Genomic DNA, 6,000 nt, shown 5'->3' on the forward strand with positions numbered 1-6,000 from the left:
CGGCCAACTTAGTGGTCCGTTGTAACACTGACGGCCCACCACTTGGTCCGTCGTTGAGTCCTTTAGGGAGCCTAGTTCTGGATGACACTAACGGAAAAATTAGTGGTCGATCGCAAGACTGACGGTCCGACCTTTGGTCCGTCGCTGTAAGGCCTGAATCTTGGGTTCTGTTTAGGCCTAAGGGTCAAGTTGGTGATCCTTCGCAAGACTGACGGGCCACTATTTTGGCTGTCAGAAGTGTTTTTCTGCCATTTCTCTAAGACTTTTTCTTTAGCTAGATGCTTTCCCCGAAACATTAAAAACCATCATTAAACGTAACCTTAGTTGCTTGAATACATACAACTTTCTCAAGAAAATGATGCAAAATGTTCCCTCGAAAGCCGGAACATCAAGTACCAATACCTATAGTGAACACAATTCTGGTTTTCCCATAACATTGATCTAAAACACTAAAATGATAGTTGAAAGTGGTGAAATTGAATTGAGAAATATCATTCTAATTAATCTCATAAAACCCCTATTTACCGAAAACTACTAACTATTAGTTGATTGACTCACAAGTAACTTAAATTAACACCATATTCCCTGTGGGATTTGACCCCAACCTAGTTGGGTTATCTATTTGACAACGAATGTTTACTCTCATGTAAAAGAGGTGTAATTTGGGCATATCAAATTTTGGCACGTCATTGGGGAATATGGTTGTCAATTAAGTTTATGTGTGCTAATTAGTAGTTAGTTAGGTTTCCTAATTTTACATTTTCTTGTTGTTTTTGTTTGTTTTAGGTTCAGGGTTGTTTATGTTAAGAACTAGAAGTTCAGGAGAACCATTATTACCCTTCAATCTGGAACCTCAACTGATCAGCAGAACGGCAGACCTATAAAAAATTGAAAGACTAGTCTCTTTGGCTAGAGCCCAGCTTAATCAATAGAACGACGGGCCTCAGGTATGTCATCCAAATCCTGATGATGATAATTTAGAAGATGATGAATTTCTGAATCCTTCCAACCCAAGGCACGCAGATAATGTAACCGCACCGATGAACCAGAATGTGAATAGAAATCGTCCTTTCCGAGCAAGACTGGATCGCCAACCTGTGTAGTATGATCAAAATGATAATGATGAGGGAATGGATGGAGCTGGTGCTACTGGAGCTATTATTCCTCCACCTTTAGCTCCAGGAGAAAAGCTCAACATTACCAGAATAATGATTCAACTCCTCCATCTGAATGGGTTATTTGGTGGTCTGCCAAGAGATGATCCTAATATGCATTTGGTGAATTTTGTTACCATTTATAGGTCATTTGATAACTCGGGAGTGGGATAGAATTCCATCCTCCAGCACTTATTTTCTTTGTCTCTGTCTGGATAGGAAACATTATGGCTAAATGAATTGATGACCGATTCTACAACCAACTAGAGGCAGTTGAAAGAGGCTTTACTAGAAAGCTTCTTTCCACCTTCCAAGAGGGTATAGCTGAGGGATGAGATAAAAAACTTTAGGCAAATCCTAACTGAAGCCCTCCATAAGACATGGGAGAGGTTAAAAAAGAAGTTGATCCAGTGTCAAACCACAATATGATGGATATTCATATGATGGAGATTCTTTATCGGGCTTTACACTCTATTACAAAGCCAGTTGTTGATAATGCTGCAGGAGGATCATTTGTGGATCTCACTTTTCAAGAGGCTTCGGAGATGATTGATTGAATGACCAAATAAAGTAGATCTTGTCATACCAAAGATTCTATGGTAGCGAGCCCTACTGTATCTGTTGACATGGTTGTTGAACAATATAAAAAAGAGGAAAAATGTGATCAAGACATGGCACACTTGAAGACGCAGATGGATTTATTAACCAAGCACTTATTATCTGCAAATACTAAAAAAGTGAAAGCTATTGCATCACAAGGTAGAGATGACTCTAATTTGGAAGAATAGGCCAATTATTTGAATAACTAGGGGGTTTTGAGGCAATAGCTAAAGAAATCAAGGTCAGACTGATTATGACAAGACTAGACACAAGGATAGGGATCAAGGAAACTTAAAGAAAAAGAATGATAGGAGTGGGCTATATGTACCTCCCAAAAGTAGAGATAATGCTGCAACTAGCTCTGGCAAGATGTACATGGAGGACATGATGGAGAAATTATTAAAGGGAGTTGAGGCTACCAACTCAGGGGTGACTACTATGAAAAATGATTTGTCCTCTATGAGTCAGTTGGTAAACTCGCACTACACTTCGATCAAATAGTTGGAACAAAAAATGAGCCAACTTTTTACAGCATTGAATCAGAGAAAGAGTGGAACGCTACCAAGTAATACAATTCAAAACCCTTGGAATGATGGTTTGTGCATGGATATTACTACATGGAGTGTTAAAGTTTTATCAGGCCCTTTTTTGAGCAAAGCTGTGAATGATGAGGTGAACAAAGAAGATGTTAAGCTTGAAGAAGGTAATCCAGTGGAATCTAAGAAGTTGGATGGCGCTGATATCCTTTCTGATCATCAACAGGTTGATGAGTTGGAAAAAGGGAAAGAGAAAGATAAGGAAGTAGCGGTTAATACTCTCCCAAAACTACCACATCTCTTTCCTTAGAGATTGAAAAAGAAGGCCGATGATACAAGGTTTAGTAAATTCATGGCAATGTTAAAACAGGTGACAGTGAATGTCCCTTTAGTAGAGGAACTTGAACAAATACCAGGATATGCTGATTTATGAAGGATGTTATGACAAGGAAAATAGCGGTGAGCTACGAACCGACGGACAATCTCCATAATTATAGTGCTATTTCTATAGGTCCTTAGTATAGAAAAAAGCAGATCCAGGAGTTCATTATTCCTTGTAGATTGGGTTTCAGGAAATTACTAAGACCTTATGTGATCTGGGAGCGAGCATTAGTCTGATGCCGCTAGATATCTATAAAAAAATAAGCTCATGAGACCCCATACCCACCAACATGCAACTTGTGATGGCAGATAGGTCGGTAAAATAACCTATTGGTATTTTGTATGATATATTGGTAAAGATGGCTAGCTTTATATTTCTTGTAGATTTCATCATACTAGATTATAAGGTAGACTTCGAGATGCCCATAATTTTGGGTCAACTTTTTCTTACAACCGAAAGTGTGCTGATTGATTTGCGAGCTAATGAGCTATTTTTATGATGAATAAGGAAGTGGTACAATTTGATGTGTTCCAATAAATGAAGCAATATAAATAAATGAGTGTGTTCTTAATTATTGATATATATTATGAGGATGAGCAGGAGATGTCAATAGAGAAGAAATTTGTTGTCGATCCTTTAGCCGCGGTTCAGATAAATTTTGACCATGAAGGCATTGAGGAGTACGAAGAGACTATTTGTGCTTTTTTAGGAATGGGTTCATACTCTTATGCTCCTAAAAAGCTAGATCTTGATCTTGCTAATTGACCAACAGCACCGGCTAAGACATCCATCGAAGAGCCACCACTGTTAGAATTGAAAGAACTGCCAGGACATCTAAGGTACGTGTTTATAGGAAATGGAAACATGATACCCGTGATTATTACAGCTAATTTGGGTGAGCAGTAAGTGGAGGAACTTCTTTTGGTGCTTCATAGGTACAACAAAGTAATAGGCTGGACTATTATAAATATTATTGGAATTTCCCTAGCATCTGCACTAATAAGATACAACATTAGGAAGACTGTACTCCAACCATTGAGCATCAACACCAACTTAACCCACCGATGCAAGAGGTGGTTAAGACAAAAATTATTAAGTGGCTGGATGCAAGAGTGGTATATCCTATTTCTAACAGTTAAATAGGTAAGCCCAGTTTAATCTGTGCCCAAGAAAGGGGCCATGACTTCTATTATAAATAAAAAGAATGAGTTGATTCCTCTAAGACCTGTGACTGGGTAGAGGGTTTGCATGGAGTATCAAAAACTAAACTCATGGACCTTAAAGGATCACTTCCCAATTCTCTTCATGGATCAAAAGCTTAATCGCTTGGTAGGAAGGGGGTGGTATTATTTCTTAGATGGATATTCTGGTAATAATCAGATTTGTATTCCTCCTAAAGATCAGGAGAAGAAGACATTCACATACCCGTATGGAACCTTTGAATTTAATAGGATGTCGTTTGGGTTATGTAATGCGCCCGCTACCTTTCCATAGTGCATGATGTCTATTTTCTCAAATATGGTGGAGGACACCTTGGAAGTGTTCATGGATGATTTTTCTGTGGTAGGAGATTCGTTTGAGTTGTGCTTGGAGAATTTGAGTAGGGATCTACAATAATGTGTGGAATCAATTTGGTACTTAATTGGGAGAAATGCCACTTCATAGTGAAGGAGGGAATTGTTCTCAGGCAAAAAATATTAGCAAAAGGGATAGAGGTTGATCGAGCCAATGTTGAAGTTATTGAGAAGCTACCACCTCCCATTTCAGTGAAGGGAGTTTGTAGTTTCCTTGGTCATGTTGGTTTTTATCGGAGGTTTATAAAAGACTCCTTAAAGATTGCAAATCCACTTTACAAACTTTTAGAGAAGGAAACTAAGTTCTCCTTTGATGAAGATTGCTTGAAGGCATTCAAATAAATTAAAGGGAAACTGGTTAAGGCCCCTATCATTGTTGCACCGAATTAGTCAAAGTCATTTGAGATTATATGTAATGCAAGTGGAGTTGGACTTGGAGTTGTGTTTGGGAAAAAGAAGGACAAATTGTTTCATCCAGTCTATTATGCCAGCAAAGCTCTGAATGGGGCTCAAAAGAAATACACAGTCACTAAACATGAACTCATTACTATAGTCTATGCTTTTGAGAAATTTAGAGCTTATCTGTTAGGAACCAAGGAGGTGGTCCATACTGACTACACTACCTTGAGATACTTGATCGCTAAAAAGGATGCAAAACCAAGGTTGATCATACGGGTGCTGCTGCTCCAAGAATTTGATTTTGAAGTCAAAGATTGAAAGGGCTGTGAGAATCAAGTTATAGACCATCTATCTAGGGTTGAGATGGAGCAAACAACCTAAGATGAAATTGAGATAAATAATGCATTTCCTGATTAGGAGATATTGGCTGCTGCTATGGAGAAAATACCTTGGTACGCTGATTTTGCAAACTATGTGGTGAGCAAATTGATCCTGGAGAGTCTTTACTTTCACCAAAGGAAGAAATTTCTCCATAATGTGACCTATTACTTCTGGGATGAACCATATCTATCCATGAGATGTGCAGACAAAATCATAAGGAGTTGTGTTCTAGAAGTAGAGATGTTGGGTATATTGGAATCATGACATGCTTCTCGTATTGGAGGTCATCATGATGGTGATCGAACTGCTCAAAAGGTATTGCAGAGTGGCTACTACTGGCCAACTTTATTCAAGGATACGTATGAGTTCATGTGTAGATGTGACCAATGTCAGAGGCAAGGGTAAATCTCCAAACATCATGAGATACCGATGTCCAAGATGATAGAAGTAGAGTTGTTTGATATGTGGGGCATCAACTTCATGGGACCTTTTGTAAGCTCATATGGGTTAAAATATATTTTAGTTGTTGTAGACTACGTCTCAAAATGGGTTGAGGTCATTACTTTGGCCAATAATGAAGGGAAGAGAGTTGCTCCATTCCTCAAGAGAAACATCTTCTCTCTATTTGGGGTGCCACACACCATTATAAGCAACGATGGGTCCCACTTTTGCAAAAAACTATTTCGAGCTTCCTTAGCAAAGTACCGTGTCAAGCAACATAAGGTGGCAACTCTATACCACCAACAGACTAGTGGGCAAGTGGAGGTTTCAAATAGAGAGATCAAAGCCATCCTTGTTAAAACTGTGAATGCTAGTAGGCAATACTGGTCTAGGAAGCTGGACGATATGCTTTAGGCATATAGAACAGCTTTCAAGACGCCTATCGGAATGTCACCATACCAACTAGATTATGGTAAGGCATGCCATTTGCCAGTTGAATTGGAGCATAAGGCGTTGTAGACACTCAGACGACT

This window comes from Capsicum annuum, chromosome 2, assembly GCF_002878395.1.
Source record: "Capsicum annuum cultivar UCD-10X-F1 chromosome 2, UCD10Xv1.1, whole genome shotgun sequence".
NCBI classification, from domain to species: Eukaryota; Viridiplantae; Streptophyta; class Magnoliopsida; order Solanales; family Solanaceae; genus Capsicum; species Capsicum annuum.